Below are 18,883 nucleotides of genomic sequence, written 5' to 3'. Positions count from 1 at the left end.
ATTTCGGGGCGGTAAAGTTTGCACCCGGGAACAGTCTGCGCTGAAGTAACATCGAACAGTTGGGCCCGGAGTCAGGGGGGCGCAGCGCTAAGTGAGACGTTGTACACTTCTCTTGGGTGCTAGCATGGGAAAATACCGAGCTATAGAGCAGGGCAACGCCTGGAGAAAAAAAACCCCACAAAAAAACATTCCCAAAACATTGCCCACGCCACCACAACATAAATCACCAAAAAAATTAAACGAAATAAACAAATCACACTAGTTATGTATGTAAACATTGTAACTGTGTAAGACTTGCCACCAGAGGGCGCAACTGTTGGAGGCCCAAGGGTCACCTGCACACCTCGTGCAAGGGAGTATAAAAGGTTGTCTGCCATCCTGCTTGGGCACTCTGGAGCTGTATTAAAGAGACTGAGGTCACATCAGTTTTAGCTCACAGTACTCAGTCTTGTGGAGTTCTTTCATACTTACCACCACTTACTTTAGGAATACTTCATCTCTCCGTTGTCGCTATCAGTTTCCCAGGCATTCACTGCGGGGCGCGCTTCGGGGCGTACGGCTCGGGCTGAAGTCAAAACTCACGCCGGTGTCGCGGACCAGGGGCATTGTGCACTGGCGCAGCTCTTCCGTGGCGGTGCTGCTCCGCAACGCCGCAAAACCGGACCCGAGGATCGTTGCGGGGCGCTGGAGGCTGACTGCCCGACCAGAACACCTCACGCTGCCACTGCCGCTGCTCCGGGGTGTAAAACGGAGCGCAGAAGCTCCGCCAAGAGGATTGTATTTAGGTGGGGGGGAGGGGGGGGGGTCGTTGCGTGTGGAGGCAGCAAATTTGGTAGGCTTGGCCAACTTTGGGGGCTTGTTCAAAAAGCTTTCTTGGGATGCACTCGTGCTCCAGCTACTGACTCTTGCTGCTCAAGTGCACTCACTGGTCTTTGGTCGGCTCTGCGACCTAGGCTTCAATAAAAAGGTGCCCACCCGGTTATGCTGCTGTTTATACGCTCCACTGACCACATGTGATTACAGGAGATACAAGCAATGATAGATAGAACACTTCTCTCCGCCTCACTTCAGAAAGAAGAGTCTCGCATTTATTTAAGACCTTTCACGACCTCCCCAAAAAATGCTCCACAGACAATTTATTTTCTTATGCGGGCAACAGCAATTTGTGCACAGCAAGGTCCCAGAAACTGCAATGAGATAAATGAGCAATTAATTTTGGCTGTTCTATTTGAGTGATGGGTGTTGGCCATGACATGGGGAGTCCTCCCTTGCTCCTCTTCCAATAGCATCACTGGATTGTTTATGCCCACCTGAACAGGTAGAGGTTTAACATCTCATCCAAAAATAAACTACCTCCAGCAATGCAGAACTCCCTGCACACTGAGCTGAAGTATCAGTCTAGATTTTGTGAAGACATGGAGCGGGGCTTGAACCCACAAACCTCAGACAGTCGCACTGACCCTTAACACCACCATATGTATTGCCAGAACAATTGACCACTATTAGTCCATTTTGTACAATCGTCATTATATCCGAGTATTCAAGTAAATTATAGAATCATAGAAAATTGAAACAGAAGGAGGCCATTCAGCCCATCGTGTCCATGTTGGTCAAAAAAGAGCTACACAGTTTAATCTCACCTTCCAGCACTAGGTCCGTAGCCCTGTAGGTCATGACTCTAAGTGCACATCCAAGTACTTTTTAAATGTGATGAGGGTTTCTGCCTCTATCATCCTTTAGGGCAGTGAGTTCCAGACCCCCACTGCCCTCTGGGTGACATTTTTTTTCCTCATCTTACCTCTAATCCTTCTACCAATTACTTTAAATCTATGCCCCCTGGTTATTGTCCCCTCTGCTAAGGGAAATAGGTCCTTCCTATCCACTCTATCCAGGCCCCTCATTTTATACAGTTCAATTAAATCTCCCCTCAGCCTCCTATGTTCCAATGAAAACAACCCCAGCCTATCCAATCTTTCCTCATAGCTAAAATTCTCCAGTCCTGGCAACAATTCCGCAGTGGATTTCCAAGGAAGACCACCGTGATTGTTTTCTAGTGGCTATTCCTCAGAAAGGGTGCTCAGGAACAATAAACCCAGTCAGCATGGATCCCAGGAGCAACGATCAGAGTCCGCGTTCCGTAGTCACATACAGCTGCATGGAACAATCCTGCTGTGGAACTTCGTCCAAATCCGTTGGACGAGGAACACACATATGCTGCAGATTCAGGGGTGGGGTGATGGGAGCGGAAACTGTAAATGGGAAAACAGTAGGGAGGACACCTGGCAGAACTTGCTTGAATGACTCGCTACTGAAAACAGAGACATCTCGGATTCTCTTGCACATATGACCAATGACAGTTTACCCCCAAACCTCTGGAACATTGGCCCTTGTCCCAATGTGGGAAGGGACCAACAAATGGGTGAAGTCCACCAATAAGCAGATTTGAATGGGTAGTCACGCGATGGGGCGTTACATTAGAGCATCAGTGCATCACTGCCACAGTAACGGAGATTCAATCTTACACTTTTCATCGAGTTCCTGATCCGAACTTCACTGCTCTGGGGAGGCACTGAGCAGTACTTCGACAGATGTGACATGTGATATGTGATATGTTGTGATGCATAATCTCTCAGCTGGTGAACTGACAGAACCTCTATTGTTATACAACTGTTATACATTTAATGTACCTGGACAATACACAAGTACAATGGTGCGCCACAGAGGGCGCTGTGGTGGGAGACCTGAAAGTACCTGCAAGACAGAGTATAAAAGGCTGCCCACCACACCTGAGGGGCACTCTGGAATTACACAAAAAGGACTAAGGTCACAGCAGTTACTACAACACCAGACTGTGTGGAGTCAATGATTTGAGTGCTACACACACACCATTGGCGACAAGAACACTGACGAACTTCACGCAACCGTGGCTACTCTGGGCTCGCTAAAGGATTTTACGGTGGGCAATGATTGGAAGGCCTTTACGGAAAGGCTCAAGTACTACTTCACAGCAAACGGCCTGACGGGGAACACGGACGCACTGAGAGAGAAGCGTAAGGCGATATTGCTTTCCAGTTGTGGTGATGAGGTTTTCTGTCTCGTCAGGGATTTGCTGGCACCCGCGAGCGCCAGGGATAAGTCATATGAGGAGCTGATTGCACTCATTCATAACCAACTGAAACTGAAGGAGAGCATCCTCACGGCCCGGCACAAATTCTACCACCACTGCAGACCTGAGGGCCAGGATGTCACCAAATATGCTGCGGACCTTAGGAGACTCGAGGCGCCATGTGATTTTGTCACACACCTTGACGACGCGTTGCGAGATGTCTTTGTTATGGGGATTGGCCATGAGGGCCTCCTTCACAAGCTGCTATCCACTGAACCCACAGTCACCCTGAAGCAAGCCATCACCATCAGCAGGGCATTTATGACCTCGACGTGCAGCACCAAGCAGATGATCCACACAGTCTCGAACCCGGCAAGCACTGTCCACAGGATAGCGCCCGCCACGGACAAAACTGCAGAACGTGGCTCTGCCCAGGGCAGAGAGCACGGACCTCGGAGTCTGGGAACTCAGAATCCGCCAAGGGGAGCTAATCGAGTAGCACCATGCTGGCGCTGCGGAGGAAGCCATGGGGCTCACCGGTGCAGGTTTGCGGCGTATACGTGCAATACCTGCCACACGAAAGACCACCTTCAGCGTATGTGCAAAAGAAACCTGACTCACCGTCTGGCTGAGGAGATGGTAGAGGATCCACCATTCAGCGAGGAGCAGGCAGAAGATGATGAGGCGTTTGGACTGTATACGTGAACCGATGATTCAGCCCCAGTGATTATGGAAGTCAAGATTAACGGAGTCCCTGTGAGTATGGAAGTGGGCACTGGATCGGGTCCGTCGCTGATGAGTTAGAGAACTTTTGAGAAACTGTGGGTCAACCCAGCTGCACGACCCAAGCTGGACCCGATCACGGTGAAGCTGCGTACCTACACCAGGGAACTGATACCTGTTCTTGGCAGAGCAGATGTGCAGATATCTCACGGGGGGGCGAGACGCATGGTTTACCTTTGTGGGTCATTGCAGGCGATGGGCCGACGCTTCTCGGCAGGAGGTGGATGGGGAAGGTCCGTGGGAGCTGGAAAGACTTCATTCCTCCACAGACTGCTGTTCCCCGGGTTCCTAAAGAGCAGCACCGACCGAGCTGGAGGAGTAAGAAGCCGTTCATCGGCAGTCTAAATCCCCAGACAGACGACAGCAGCCCAGAACTCCTGACATTAAGCAACCCTGCAGCCTCAGCCTCCACAAAAGAGCAGACCCTGGAAGCGCAGGCGTTGATCGAGAAATCCATCGATGGACGACAAATCGGGGGGGCCCACGCGGAGAGAAAGTCGGGCGGTGGTCGCGGCTACGGTGGAGGTCGGAATGGCAGGAGGGGAGGCTACAGTGGCGGCTGAGGCTACAGCGGCGAGAGAGGAGGCTACGGCGGCGGCCGGAACGGCAGGAGAGGAGGCTACAGCGGCGGCGGAGGCTACGGCAGTGGCATGTATGACCCGGGAGAACGCGACAGCTATTCGGATGGGCACAAGAGCCAGAGCAGCGGATTAGGCAGCACTTACGGACTATGACTGATCGAATCCACAGAACCATTTCTGCCACGATTCAAGATTCAATCATTCTTGGCTGTTTTTCTTCTTTCTTCCTTCTTTACCCCTTCTAGTTCTTCTTAAAACACCATGCCAGCGAGCTCAAGCAGAGTTCAGCAGAACAAAGACAAGCAGAGCAACTAAAATGGTGGCGCCCAATGGAAGCTTCGTGGGAACCACAAGATGGCGTCTTAAAAGGGAAATGCACCCGGAACCTTAAAAAGGGCCTTACACCATTGGCGGTCCCCACAAAGAGACCTTTGGAAGGCAAGAGCGAATCTAATTGAGTAATGTGATTTGTATGATGACGTGGTTTAGGCTAAGAGTTAATAATTTGATGCTATATGGGTACTGTGTTTAAAATGGTGGATATGAATGATTTACGAAAAGAGTTAATACCACGAGGTACAAGTAAAATGGTTAAGGGGTCCGTGACTAACATGCCTAATGGACCAAGGCGATTTCCGATTTTACGTGATTCGTGCAATGGTTCAGCGGCTGCAGATGAGCCGCTAAGGTGACTACTGAGAACAGAGGCAACGCACTAGTTGCGATACCCGGTCTCAGCGCAGCCCATTACCTCGGGCAAAAAGGGGCAGCAGACCGCCACCGTACCTCACCCAGTGAGCTGGGATTTAATAACTGTTCAGTGTACCTGGAACCTTTTGACATAACATCTGTACTATACAATATATGTACCATACAAATGTACTATCCATGTATACCTGCTTTCTGTTGGAGGTTATACTCGTGACTTCATCACCCATGTAAGGACTACTAATACCACACGCTTGCACTGGATCGCAAGCATAATCTCTACATGGGGGGGGAGCGGAAGAGGGAAGCGGATGGTCATGGACTCACACTCACAAATCAACCGGACGGACAAGGCCGAGGTTACTGGCAATGGCTCTTGGAACTGGGGGGTGGGAGTGAGATGTTATGTATTGTCCAGGTACATTAAATGTATAAGTACAATGGTGCACCACAGAGGGCGCTGTGGTGGGAGACCTGAAAGTAGCTGAAAGACAGAGTATAAAAGGCTGCCCATCACACCCGAGAGGCACTCTGGAGTTACACAATAAAGGACCAAGGTCACAGCAGTTACTACAATACCAGACCGTGTAGAGTCAGTGATTTGAGTGCTACATACACCACAACAACAGACTGAATCACAATTTGCACTCACGTGAATGACCATCACCCTTTGCCTAGTCTTCTTTCGTATGGATGTAGCAAAGCAAATCAAATGTCAATATCCAAGTTGGATATCCAGGCCAAAGCTTCCGATGTAACAACCTGGATATCTTGTAGGCTGCCTGTGAATTCCCTCTGAGGGCGGTGCTCAATGATGTGTTCCAGGGTCTGATTAAGAGCTCCACAGTCACATGATGGGGAGGCTTTAATCTTCCACTTATGGAGAAGGTGGCAGCATCGACCGTGACCGGTTCTGAGGCGGTTGATGGTTGTCCACTGTTTGCGAGGAAGGTTTGATCCTACAGGTTGTACTGTGGGGTCCTCTATAAGGAATCCATTCCATATGTTGCAATTCTTCCAAACATTTCCATTGGTCATCAAGGCTGAGGCTGAGGCTGAGGGGCGATCGCTGAAGTGCTTCGGGGACAGTCCAAAATGGGCTTCTATATTTGAGACGGGTTGGTGGTAGGTTGTTCAAGTCAGCCTAGATCAGCATGCCTTTGCTGGTGTAGTCAAGCTGGTCATTCACATTCCAGCAGAAGCACCTAAATATCCAGTATGCTCTTCTCCAATGAGGAAGCAATGTCAGTCTTTGTGTATTTCATGTGACAGGGATTCCATCTGCAGCCTTTTCTATATATATGGCAGTACACGAACATTACTTTCCTGGTGACAAAGACCATTAAAAATAAATATTTCAGTTTATTTCAAAAGCCAAAATCTGTGAGGCACAGGGCAAGCCCAGAGCATGTATCAGAAATTGGCTAAAGGCTACGAGTCTTCGCTGGAATTATCTCAGGGTCGGTGCAGGGCGGGGAGGGGGAAGAGGGGAAACGCTATAGTTTCCAATTTACATAAATGAACTGGATTCAGAAACTTAATGCAAACTGGCTAACTTTGGAAAGGATTACAAACTAAGAGGGGCGATGGAATTGAAAGTAGCTGTCTCAGAAATGACAATGAGTTGGACAAAATATGTAAGTGGCAGAACAATGGCAGATGAAATATAATACTGAAAAGTATAAAGTGCTTCACATAGGAAGGAAAACTGGGAAGCACACATACTCCATGGGTGATGTTGAGATACCCAAGGATGAGGCGGAGAAACGCCTAGGAGCCTTAGTAGACTCGACCATAATCACGTCCAGTCCAGGCAAAGCAGCAATCAAGAATACCAATAGGATGTTGAATGACAGCTATAAAACAGTGAAGGCACTGATCAAATTTTATAGTGCTGTGGTCAGACTGCACCTTGACTACTGCCTCCAGTGTTGGTTGACTAAGGGAGACATTGAAGCACGGGAGACAGTGAGGAGACAAGCCTGATTCCTTCCCATCAAGAGCTCGGAGGTAGGAGGAAAGACTGGAGAAATTGGGATTTTCAGCTTAGAAAGGAACATAGGATAGTAAGTGGCATGGAATGGGTACATCTGGACTAATTGATTTAAATTCAACTGCAGAAGGGGTCACAGGTTCAAACCAGTCCAAGGTAATTTTAGAACCAGTATCAAGAGGTTCTTGAGAGAGAGAGAGAGAGAGAGAGAGAGAGAGAGAGTGATCAATATATGGAATAGACTCCCAGATAGACTAGTGGAGGCAGAAATTCCTGGAATCACGAGAAATTCTACCTTGGTAGGATTTAGAATTGTTCCAAAGGGATGAATTCCAGTGGGCCTTCCCCATCGATAATTCAATTTTTTTTTCCAGTGAGAGTTTGAAAGTCTGACCACATCACACATCCAATTTACGACCTTTCTGCGTCCTTGGTTTTAATTGGATTTCTCTGCTCAGGTGGTTGATCAAATTCTATAATCCCAACTAAGAGGTTCGGTCAGAAGAGCAAAGAGGCAAGCTCCGTTGGCAGTGCGAGAGTGTTTGGACACTGAGCGACTAGAGTGGAATACTCCCACGTCTCTGCACCAAAGGCCAAGCTATGGCCCAAACCGCTCGCCGGCAAAAATAGGTTTTTATTTTTTTCCATCTGAAGGGTTTCCATCCGCTACTGCGCTGGAAGCAACAAAAGATTCGCAGATGGGGAGTAGAGTGAGCGCAGAGGACAAGGAAGTCAGCCAAAAGGTCAAAGGAACTGGAAGAGAAACTACAGGAAAATGCAGAGAAGGAAGCCAGATCTGTAAAGCTTTTGCTTCTCGGTAATTCAGCTGGGAAGTAATCTGAGCAAGTTTAAAAGGAAGCCAGTTTGTTTAGAAAACGATGAAAGCTTTCACTTTCGATAATTATGCAAAAGTAAATTCGTTTTTTGATTTTTCTCTGTGAAGTTGAAGTTATTATAACAAAGGGTAAATAGCTAAATCAAACCTTTAAAGGCGGCTGAATGAATATACGAGTTAGCAAATTGCCTTACCATAGAAATTATTATTTGTGACAAGTGCTGAAGTAGCTGTTTTAACCAGCTGGTTATACTGTTTACTGAGGTATCCGATAACATACAATTACTGCAATGCTATGTGCCACACGATTCACAACACATGATTATCTATAATTGTGGAACCACCTAACTGGTGGAAATGGGGCAAGAATGAAACCCAACTAGGAGTAATTAAAAAGAACTTGCATTTATATAGCGCCTTTCACATTATACAGTGTCAGCTGTGGCTCAGTGGATAGTACTCTCGCTCCTGAGTCAGAAGATTGTGGGTTCACAGTCCCACTCCAGGGACTTGAGCACAAAAATCTAGGCTGACACTCCCAGTGCAGTGCTGCACTGTCGGAGGTGCCATCTTTCGGATGAGACGTTAAACTGAGGCCCCGTCTGCTCTCTCAAGTGGACCTAAAAGATCCCATGGCACTATTTCGAAGAAGAGCAAGGGAGTTATCCCCGGTGTCCTGGCCAATATTTATTCCTCAATCAACATAAAAAAAACAGATTATCTGGTCATTATTACATTGCTGTTTGTGGGAGCTTGCTGTGCACAAATTGGCTGCCGCATTTCCCACATTACACAGTGACTACGCTCCAAAAGTACTTCATTGGCTGTAAAGCGCTTTGAGATGCCTGCTGGTCGTGAAAGACGCTATATAAATGCAAGACTTTCTTTTCATGACCTCAGGACATCCCAAAGGGCTTTACAGCCAATTAAGTATTTTTGAAGTGTAGTCACTGTTGTAATGTAGAAAGTGCAGCACCTAATTTGCACGCTGCAAGCTCCCACAATCAGCAAGGTGATAGTTGAGCGATAAATATTGATATGGGGCAAACTCACCTGCAATTCTTTAAAATAGTGGCAGGTGATCTTATACATCTACCCGAGGGGGCAGACCCAGCCTTGGTTTAGTGCCTGTTCCAAAAGACAGTAGTACACTGGAGCGTCAGCTTAGATTTTTGTGCTCAAGTCTCTGGGAGTTTGACTTGAAATTTTTGATTCAGAGGCAAGAGTGCTAACAACTGAGCCACAGCTCACACTTAAATAAAAATACTGTGGTTTAATTTCCTCTGTGGGTATCAGTGATCAGGCACTATTTAAATACAAGTTATTTCGAATCCGTTTAGCACACCAGTTAATATTTGTGTGTTAAATTTTGTTTGTGCTATTTTAACAGTGTCATCAACCCAGTTACAGAATACATTTGAAGATTTTAAGGACTTCTGTTTAGTGCGAGTTGCTGCTAGTAACTGGCAGCCTCCGTTCTAGTTATCCCACCGTTAGTTGTGGGTTCTATTTATCCCATGACTGATGGCCTCCATTCTGTTATATCCAAGGCTGACATGCTGTTCTCTGTCTTATTCCTAGCAGCCTCTGTTGTGTGGACCCCATGGCCAATAACCGGCATTGTGTTTATCTCGTGCTTCTCTTACTAGTGAGGTGCCTACTTTATTTTTTATGATGCTTTTTTTAAAAATAAAGTATACTCTGGAAGAACAGGGCAGGGCAACTGAAACAATGGCAGCACATGACATATTGACATTGTGCTGTTGAAAAGCGTGGCCATTGTCTAGCAGAACAAATGAGATAGATTTCTTTCAGAAAATGTCATTTTGAGATCAGAAAATAGCATTTTGAGATCCGGTATATGAGGATGACACATGGTGAGTATAGCGTGCTTGGGAAGGAACAAGTGACTTTGGACATAGGTATCTCAAAGCTCGCCACCACTGGGGGTTGCATCATGTCTGGGTCTGTTGTAGACTCATTGAGAGAGAGATTGATTGCTGTGATTAGTCCAATTCCATTATGGTTGTATCGTGTGACTACCAGGATGGTAGAAGGCGAACTAGATGGACTTTGGGTCTTTTTATTCATCTGCCAATTCCTATTGAGATCAGCTGCAGTTTGGCGGCATTATAGTAACCTGCTGGTGATTACTCATTACATCCATCTGCTTAGTTGGTTACATTTGGCCTGTACCCCACTGCTGCTACAGCTTATAAGCAAAAGTCACTTTTTCTGACATTTTGCCAAGTTAGGACATTTCGTTTGACAAAAATGCCGAACACAATTTGCATCCAAGTCAAGTAATGCTCACAACTTCCATGCTTGTACTTTCAAGTTTAATATTCTGAATGTTGCTGCTGTCCCTCCAACACTGTGTTCTGGAAACAGTGACTAATGAGATATAGTCAAAATACAGCTACAGATAATGGAGCAGCTATTTTCCCCCTGTGGCATCTCGCATAAATGATCTGTCCTTCATTATGTAATTACATTTCTTACAATTAGCAGTGATACGAATGATCTGATAACGCATCGTTAACCTGCACAGCTAAAGAAAAACTTACATTGAGCACCTTAACTTAATATTTGTTGATTCTCAGCATGGCTGGGCTCAGTAACCTCTTCATGACCAGATCGATCAATAAGGTCAGTGCCTCCAGTTTAAAGCAATGACATTACAGGGCAATGCCCTCCAAATGGCCAGATCCTTGCAGTGCCTGTACAGATCATTGCGCCCTCTAATCTATTCAAACAAAGCGAGTTATTTCTATTTGGAAAATTGTTTTTTTGCTTCATAGAATATTTTATACTGGAATATAGAAACAGGAGGAAACCATTCCACCCCTCGAGTCTGTTCTATCATCCAATTAGATCATGACTGATCTGCACCTCAACACCATTTACCCAACTTTGCTCCATATCCCTTGACACCCTTACCGAACAAAACATCTATCGGTCTCGGTCGATTGAAATCTTCATGACTCAATATCCACAGCTTTTTGGGGCAGCAAGTTGCAGATTTCCTCTACTTTATGTGCAAAAGTGTTTCCTGATTTCACTCCTCAATGGCCCATCTCTAATTTTAAGATTATACTAGATACTTGTTCTAGGTTCCCCCACCAGAAGAAATATTTTCCCTGTATCTACCCTATCGATTCCCTTTATCATTGGAAATATTTCTATTAGTTCAGCCCCCAACCTGCTAAATGCAACAGAATACAAACGGAGTTGATGGAACCTGTCCTCACAATTTAACCCTTTAATCTCCGGTATAATTCTGGTGAATCTGTGCTGTGTCCTGGTCATGCGAAGCCTCAAGTCTACAGAAGTTGTTTGAGAGATTAACAATGTCAGTGAATTTTGGAAACCCGGTAACAATTCCCTTAGATTTTCAGACGGTTTCGACAAAGTTCAACGCCAAGGGTTCAAAAGAAGATATAAAAGGCTTATGGACTTCGCTAGCCAGGTTGAAAAGGGTCTTGCCAATAGAGAGCCAAAGATGGGCTAGGCTTGGTCAGGAGAGTAGTGACTAATGAAGCTTCTGCTGTGAATCTTGCATTGTTTACTGAAAAAGTACAACATCCCCACTGACACCTGGGAGTCCCTGGCCAAAGACCGCCCTAAGTGGAGGAAGTGCATCCGGGAGGGTGCTGAGCACCTCGAATCTCATCGCCGAGAACATGCAGAAATCAAGCGCAGTCAGCGGAATGAGTGTGTGGCAAACCTGTCCCACCTACCCTTGCCCTCAACGACCATCTGTCCCACCTGTGACAGGGACTGTGGCTCTCATATTTGGACTGTTCAGCCACCATTTTAAGTGTGGAAGCAAGTCTTCCTCGATTCTGAGGGACTGCCTATTGTTATGTCTATAATGTACTTATGAATGACTCCACGAGGCAATGTGTTGTACTCAAACTGTAGTGACCTTGGTCCTTTATTCCAAACTCCAGAATGCTCAACCAACATGGTGTGCAGCCTTTTGTATAGGGCCCTGCCACCAGAGCAGGGAACCCCCGATCTCCACCAGTTGCACTCTCTAGTGGTGCCAGCATGTATGTACACAGTGTAAACCTTATTGATAGTACATCAGGTAAACAAGTCTCCATCTTATGCAATCACGCAGTGACTACACATCGAGTGCATCCATAGTCTGCATATACACCACCTATGATGTTGATTACAGCACTCACCAACCATCCAGAGAAAGGCACGATTAGCAATGGTGACAACATGATGCTGTGTGACCATATCATCAAGGTCAAATCTCTTAAAAAAACTGACAATTCAAAGATCAACTAAAAGCAGCCCTGAATATAAAGCTTGTGACCGGGTTCCACTGCTTTACTGTACATAGAATTCCAGGATTTTCACCAGTGTTTCACATTTCCTCCCCCGTCCATGAAAAGTAAAATGTAAAAAGATTGTTTTCACATCATAGGCAAGAAGCAAGGCTTATTGAATCTTATGCCGCAGATATACCCAATCGCTGGGAATTTCCGTGGGGATTCTCCTGCTCGGCTGCATATATTCACAGGGAGCTTGCTTGGGGACTCTCCAGTGTGTCCAATGTAAACTTGGCGGAAGATCAGCGTCAAACCCGTCTGCACAACTGGCCGAGGTTTCCGACAATATTCCGCCAAGTTTACATTGGACACACTGGAGAGTCCCCAAGCAAGCTCCCTGCGAATATATGCAGCATTTGTACTGCAGGGAAGTGGAGTCCTCAAAATGCATTTTATATGGCGGTGTATCTAAAGGTTTTTGAAGGGGAAATGTGAACAGAGAAAATGCAAGGGGAATATATCCTGGGACAGTGGGTTAGACACTTCCTCCCCTCCATTTTTGGGTGTATTTTCCAACATTTTGAATTGTAATATGATTCAGCCTCAGAGGTAATAAAATATATTTATTCTATGCATTGGAGGCAGTTCAGAGAAGGTTCACTAGGTTGATTCCCGAGATGAAAGGGTTGACTTATGAGGAAAGGTTAAGTAGGTTGGGCCTATACACATTGGAGTTTAGAAGAATGAGAGGTGATCTTATTGAAATATACAAGATACTGAGTGGGCTCGACAAGGTAGATGCAGAGAGGATGTTTCCCCTCGTGAGGGAATCTAGAACTAGGGGTCATAGTTTCAGAATAAGGGGTCGCCCATTTAAAACTGAGATGAGGAGGAATTTCTTCTCTCAGAGGGTTTTAAATCTGTGGAATAATCTGCCCCAGAGAGCTGTGGAGGCTGGGTCATTGAATATATTTAAGATGGAAATAGATAAATTTTTGAGCGATAAGGGAATAAAGGGTTATAGGGAGCGGGCAGGGAAGTGGAACTGAGCCCAAGACCAGAGCAGCCATGATCTTATTGAATGGCAGAGCAGGTTCGAGAGGCCAAATGGCCTACTCCTGCTCCTATTGCTTATGTTCTTAGAAATGTTACCGATATTATAAAATATGAAATGAGGTAGCTACAAGATGTCACAATTGGTTCTTGATTTTTGTGCCATATAAAAAGGTAATTGCTGACTGTGTCAGCTGTGGCTCATGAAGCAGAAGGTTGTGGGTTCAAGTCCCACTCCAGAGATTTTGAGCACATAAATCTAGGCTGACACTCCCAGTGCAGTGTTGAGGGAGTGCCGCACTGTCAGAGGTGCCGTCTTTCGGATGTGCCGCACTGTCAGAGGCCCCGTCTGTGCTCTCGGGGGACGTAAAAGATCCCATGGCACCACTTCGAAGAGGAGCAGGGGAGTTATCCCTGGTGTCCTGGCCAATATTTATTCCTCATTCAACATAACAAACAGTTTATCTGGTCGTCATCACATTGCTGTTTGTGGGAGCTTGCTGTGCGCAAATTGGCTGCCGCGTTTCCTACATCACAACAGTGACTACACGCCAAAAGTACTTCATTAGCTGCAAAGTGCTTTGAGGCATCCTATGGTCATGAAAGGCGCTTTATAAATGCAAGTATAACCCAGCAGATTGTTGCTAATTTTAATTTACGAATCACAGTCAGAGCAGCTTGTGGTAATAATTCAGGCACTGGAAATGGTAAACTCTTGTCGTACAGTGCAGGGGCTCAGAAATTGAAAAGAAAGCTCAGGTCTGTTGTCAAATGCCAGGACAAGCTAGTTGTAGAATCAATGTTCTCCCACCCTCCGCGCATGATCACAAATTTCCCTCATTTGCCAGAAGAACCCTACAGATTCACGCGTGTTTGCAAGAAACATTCAGGATGTTCTGGGGCGATTTTATCAGAAGCTGTGTGTCGGTGTACACAGCACTGACTTATAGGGCTGAAGCACCATCGACTTGGAAGGCACCGACCGTCGACATATATATTACAGGGAAGTTCGATAGCATCTAAACAAGTCATGTGGGCCGAGGTACGGCAGATGGAATTTATGTGGATAAATGCATGAATTTCATGATGTGTGTGCCATTTCCTGATTGACTTGCCCACCTCCAATTCATCCAGTAAAACCAATTGGAAGACTCATTAAACCAATATTTTGAACTTTCATGAGTCAGTCAACAGTGCTGCTTTTATTTGTATACCATTCATTTGCAAATCTAGGCTGACCCTCCAGTGCAGTGCTGAGGGAGTGCTGCACTGTCGGAGGTGATGTCTTTCGAATGAGACGTTAAACCGAGGCCCCCTTCTGCTCTCTCAGGTGACCGAAAAATATTCCATGGTACTATTTCGAAGAAGAGCCCAGTGTCCTGGGCCAATATTTATCCTTCAATCAACATAACAAAAACAGATTATCTGGTCATGATCACATTGCTGTTTGTGGGAGCTTGCTGTGCAAAATTCACTGCTGTGTTTCCCACATTGCAACGGTGACCACTCAAAAAAGTACTTCATTGGCTGTAAAGCGCTTTGGGATGTCCGACAGTCATGAAAGGCACTATATAAATGCAAGTCTTTCTTTACCTTACTGGTACAAATATAGTAACACTAATGGTAATGTATAATTTATAATAATTTTTTTTTTATTTATTTTTTTTTATTTATAAATTCGTAGCCAATCGTTCCAATTCTTTGTCAAATCACAAACGCCAGAGGTCACCTTGCACATGCCAAGGATCACTCTGCGCCAATGCTCTTAGCCAAAAGGCCTAGAGCCACTGCACCGTTCCTGGAAGTACTGCAATACCAGGTTCGTGCCATGGAGGTGGATGGGTCAGGTCCCCCACACACCTCCGTGGAGGTGGATGGGTCAACCCACCCCACCCACCTCCTGTTTCAAAAATGCAAGCATATACCTTCCTGACCAGGGAGAAACCACCCGGAGGTCATGGTGGCTGGTCAGGTTAGTTATGCATGATCTTAGCCAAAAGGATAATAATTTTTTTTTTTTTTTTAAATTCATGTCCAATCGTTATCCAATCGTTACAATTCTTTGTCAAACGCCAGAGGTCACCCTGCACCAGTCAAGGATCACTCTGCGCCAATGCTCTTAGCCAAAAGGCCTAGAGCCACTGCACCGTTCCTGGAAGTACTGCAATACCAGGTTCGTGCCATGGAGGTGGATGGGTCAGGTCCCCCACACACCTCCGTGGAGGTGGATGGGTCACCAATCCCACCCACCTCCTGTTTTACAAAAATGTAAGCATATACCTTCCTGACCAGGGAGAAACCACCCGGACGTCATGGTGGCTGGTCAGGTTAGTTATGCAGATCTTAGCCAAAAGGCCGAGAAGCGATTAATAATTTTACACAGTAACATATGGAGATACAGGCAACTCTCGATTATCCAGCTCCCTCGGGGATTGGGCTATTCCGGGTAAGCAATTTTTCCGTTAGGGTGAGTCTACATTTTAAAGTTAAAACTTTAATGAATCAATATAATCAGCTACAAACAGTAACAAAAGATGGACATTACCAGCCTGCATGTACAGGTTCTATGCCTGGAACCCGGTGCCAGCTCTGCTCCTGTTCCCAACGTCAGCGGCGGCCGCGAGAGACAGCAGCTATAGCAGCGCGCACACAAGCAAAGCAAGGGCAGAGGAAGGTGATTTTTACGGTGAGTGAGTGAGTGAGAATGTGCGAGTGAGAGAGAGAGAGAATGTGCGAGTGTGAGAGCGAGAATGAGCAAATACAAATGAGCACAGTGTTTGGAAGGCGATTTTTCCAAATTATTTGGAGCTGTCTTTTCACTTGTTAGCAACAGAATTTTAAATCCCATTACAACGGTTTCCCATTGGATCCGTGTATGGATAATCGAGAGTTGCCTGTATATAGATATATGATATACAAACACACAGGAAGACTTGCATTTACATTGTGCTTTTCCGAAACGCCTCTAAACATTTCATGTACGGTGCAGATTCAATAGGCTGAATGGCGGCCTGCTGCGCTTAACTATCCTATGAATTACTATTGAAGGGAAGAGACTGCTGTAATGTAGGTATACATGGCACCCATTTTGTTCCTGGCATGATCCCACAACCAGCAATAAAACTCGTTAGTCTGTTTTTGGTGGTGTTGGTTGAAAGAAGAAAGCTGGTCAGGACACCCTGTTCTTTTTCCAAAACAGTGCCATGGGATATTTAACGAACTTGAACAAGCAGACTGGGGCTGGGCTCAATGCCTCATCTGGAAGACAGCACCTCTAACATTGCAGCACTCCTTCAGTGCTGCACTGTGGTGTAAGCGTAAATAAAGCACTCCCATCTGGAGTAGGGATTGAAGTGTACATATACTTACACGGTGCATTTTAAGTTAAAAACAAAAGCTTCCAGGAAAGAAAATTGGAAAAAAAGACCAATTTCGAAAATAAATATTTCACCTAAATTTACATGGTGATTGCAAAGTAATAAATTTTGACGATGGTTTTCAGATTCGAGGACTGATATCGCTGCATAAGAACATAAGAAATAGGAACAGGAGTAGCCCACACGGCCCCTTGAGCCTGCTCCACCATTCAATAAGATCATGGCTGATCTGGTCATGGACTCAGCTCTATTTCCCCGCCCGCTCCCCATAACCCCTTATCATATTTCCTCACTCTTTCACATAGCCACAGCTATTTTCACACCAAACAGCCGTGGTCCCCAAGCCAAACGCTATTTAATTGCAAAATGCATCATAAATACTTCCACACAAACTGTAAATACTCTGCAAGAACAGGCACAGTAACATGACCAGGCATTAATACTAAACACGTTCCTCGAGACCGAGGGAGGGACAACAGTAAACATGTTATTAAACTAGAAGGAAACAGCTGCTCCCATACAGCTAAAGCTGTAGAATCTCGATGCGAGCTCAAATTCCACCATGGCAGTCGGAGAAACTGAATTCAGTGAAAAAACATTTTTTAGAAATGAAGAACTGGTATTGGTAAAAGTGACCAACCGTAAAGCTGTCAGATCCCCACAATAAACAAAACACAATTGGTTCACGAATGCCCTTTAGGGAGGGAAACCCGCCGTCCTTACCCGGTCTGGCCTGTGTGACTTCCGTACCCCACCAATGTGGCTGACTCTTAACTAATGGCCCCTCTAACTTTTTATTTCTGCGCGGGCCCTTTAAATTTGTTACCCGGCCGTGCACCTTACAACAACAATAATTTGTATTTATATAGCGCCTTTAATGTAGCGAAACATCCCAAGGCGCTTCACAGGAGTGTTATGAGATAAAAAAATTTGACACCGAGCCGCACAAGGAGAAATTAGCGCAGGTGACCAAACCATCAGTCAAAGAGGTAGGTTTTAAGGAGCGCCTTGAAGGAGGAAAGAGAGGTAGAGAGGCGGAAAGGTTTAGGGAGGGAGCTCCAGAGCTTGGGGCCCAGGCAACAGAAGGCACGGCCACCAATAGTTGAGCGATTATAATTAGGGATGCTCAAGAGGGCAGAATTAGAGGAGCGCAGACATCTCGGTGGGGATGTGGGGCCGGGGGGGGGGGGGGAGAAGGAGGTGGTTGTGGGGCTGGAGGAGATTACAGAGATAGGGTGAGGCCATGGAAGGATTGAAAAATAAGGAAGAGAATTTTGAAATTGAGGCGTTGCTTAGCCAGAAGCCAATGTAGGTCAGCGAGCATAGGGGTGATGGGTGAGCGGGACTTGGTGCAAGTTAGGACACGGGCAGCTGAGTTTTGGATCTTAGAGGGAACATTGTTCTTAACAGCCCTCTGAAGTGGCCTAGCAAACCACTCATTGTACAGAGAAACTTGGGATGGGCAATAAATGTCGGCCTTGCCAGCAATGCCCACATCCCGAGAAGGATTTTTTTTTTTAAAAGTACAATGCTGACTAACTTTAGTATCTTTTAATAGACTGTGCAGTACAATGCTATCCCGGTTGCCACAGCTTCTGCATTTGCTACTACCCAGAATGTAATATCTTCAAATGGAAACGATTGTATTAGTCATTATAGTATCATGTGTTGTCTGGATTGCAGCATCTCCAAAAGTGTGGAGTACTGACCATGCTGTCTCATCTCAGTACATTCCGTGCTACTTAATACCCAATAGTACAGTGTGATCTGGTGCTATCCTGAAGCGTGTAGAATTGGCAGGCTCTCATAGGAGTCAAAGGTTGTGGTTTCATGTCCCACTTCATGGACTAGGAAACGGATCTTGGTTGAGAGTGAAGTGCACTACCCTGGAAGCGCTGCATTGTGGGAAGTACTGTCCTTTAATGAGATATTAAATCAAAGCCTTATTCATGTGGAACTAAAAAGGTTCCATGACATAGTGCTATTGACTCCTTCATGTATAATGAGTGCACTCCTGTACCAATAGAAATATCTCCCAGTAATTGTAAGATTACCAGACTACAGTACATCAAGATGGGTATAGTATTACCCTATCCAATGGGCACAGCACCATCTACATACTGTTAGGTGTGAATAAAGAGTCTGACCAGATACTATGAGC

General features: G+C 45.8%; 2 pseudogenes; one reads left to right on the top strand and one right to left on the bottom strand.

Annotated features, from left to right (window-relative positions):
* The first annotated feature begins 7,869 nt into the window (after window positions 1-7,869).
* LOC139228291 (guanine nucleotide-binding protein G(t) subunit alpha-2-like) overlaps window positions 7,870-18,883 on the top strand; it is a 63,820-nt pseudogene continuing 52,806 nt past the window's right edge.
* LOC139228382 (U2 spliceosomal RNA) lies at window positions 15,482-15,712 on the bottom strand (annotated as a pseudogene).

Source organism: Pristiophorus japonicus, chromosome 17 (assembly GCF_044704955.1).
Source record: "Pristiophorus japonicus isolate sPriJap1 chromosome 17, sPriJap1.hap1, whole genome shotgun sequence".
In the NCBI taxonomy this organism is placed as follows: Eukaryota; Metazoa; Chordata; class Chondrichthyes; family Pristiophoridae; genus Pristiophorus; species Pristiophorus japonicus.
The sequence above is the reverse complement of the archived record's forward strand: the minus strand, read 5'-3'. Positions and strand labels throughout refer to the sequence as shown.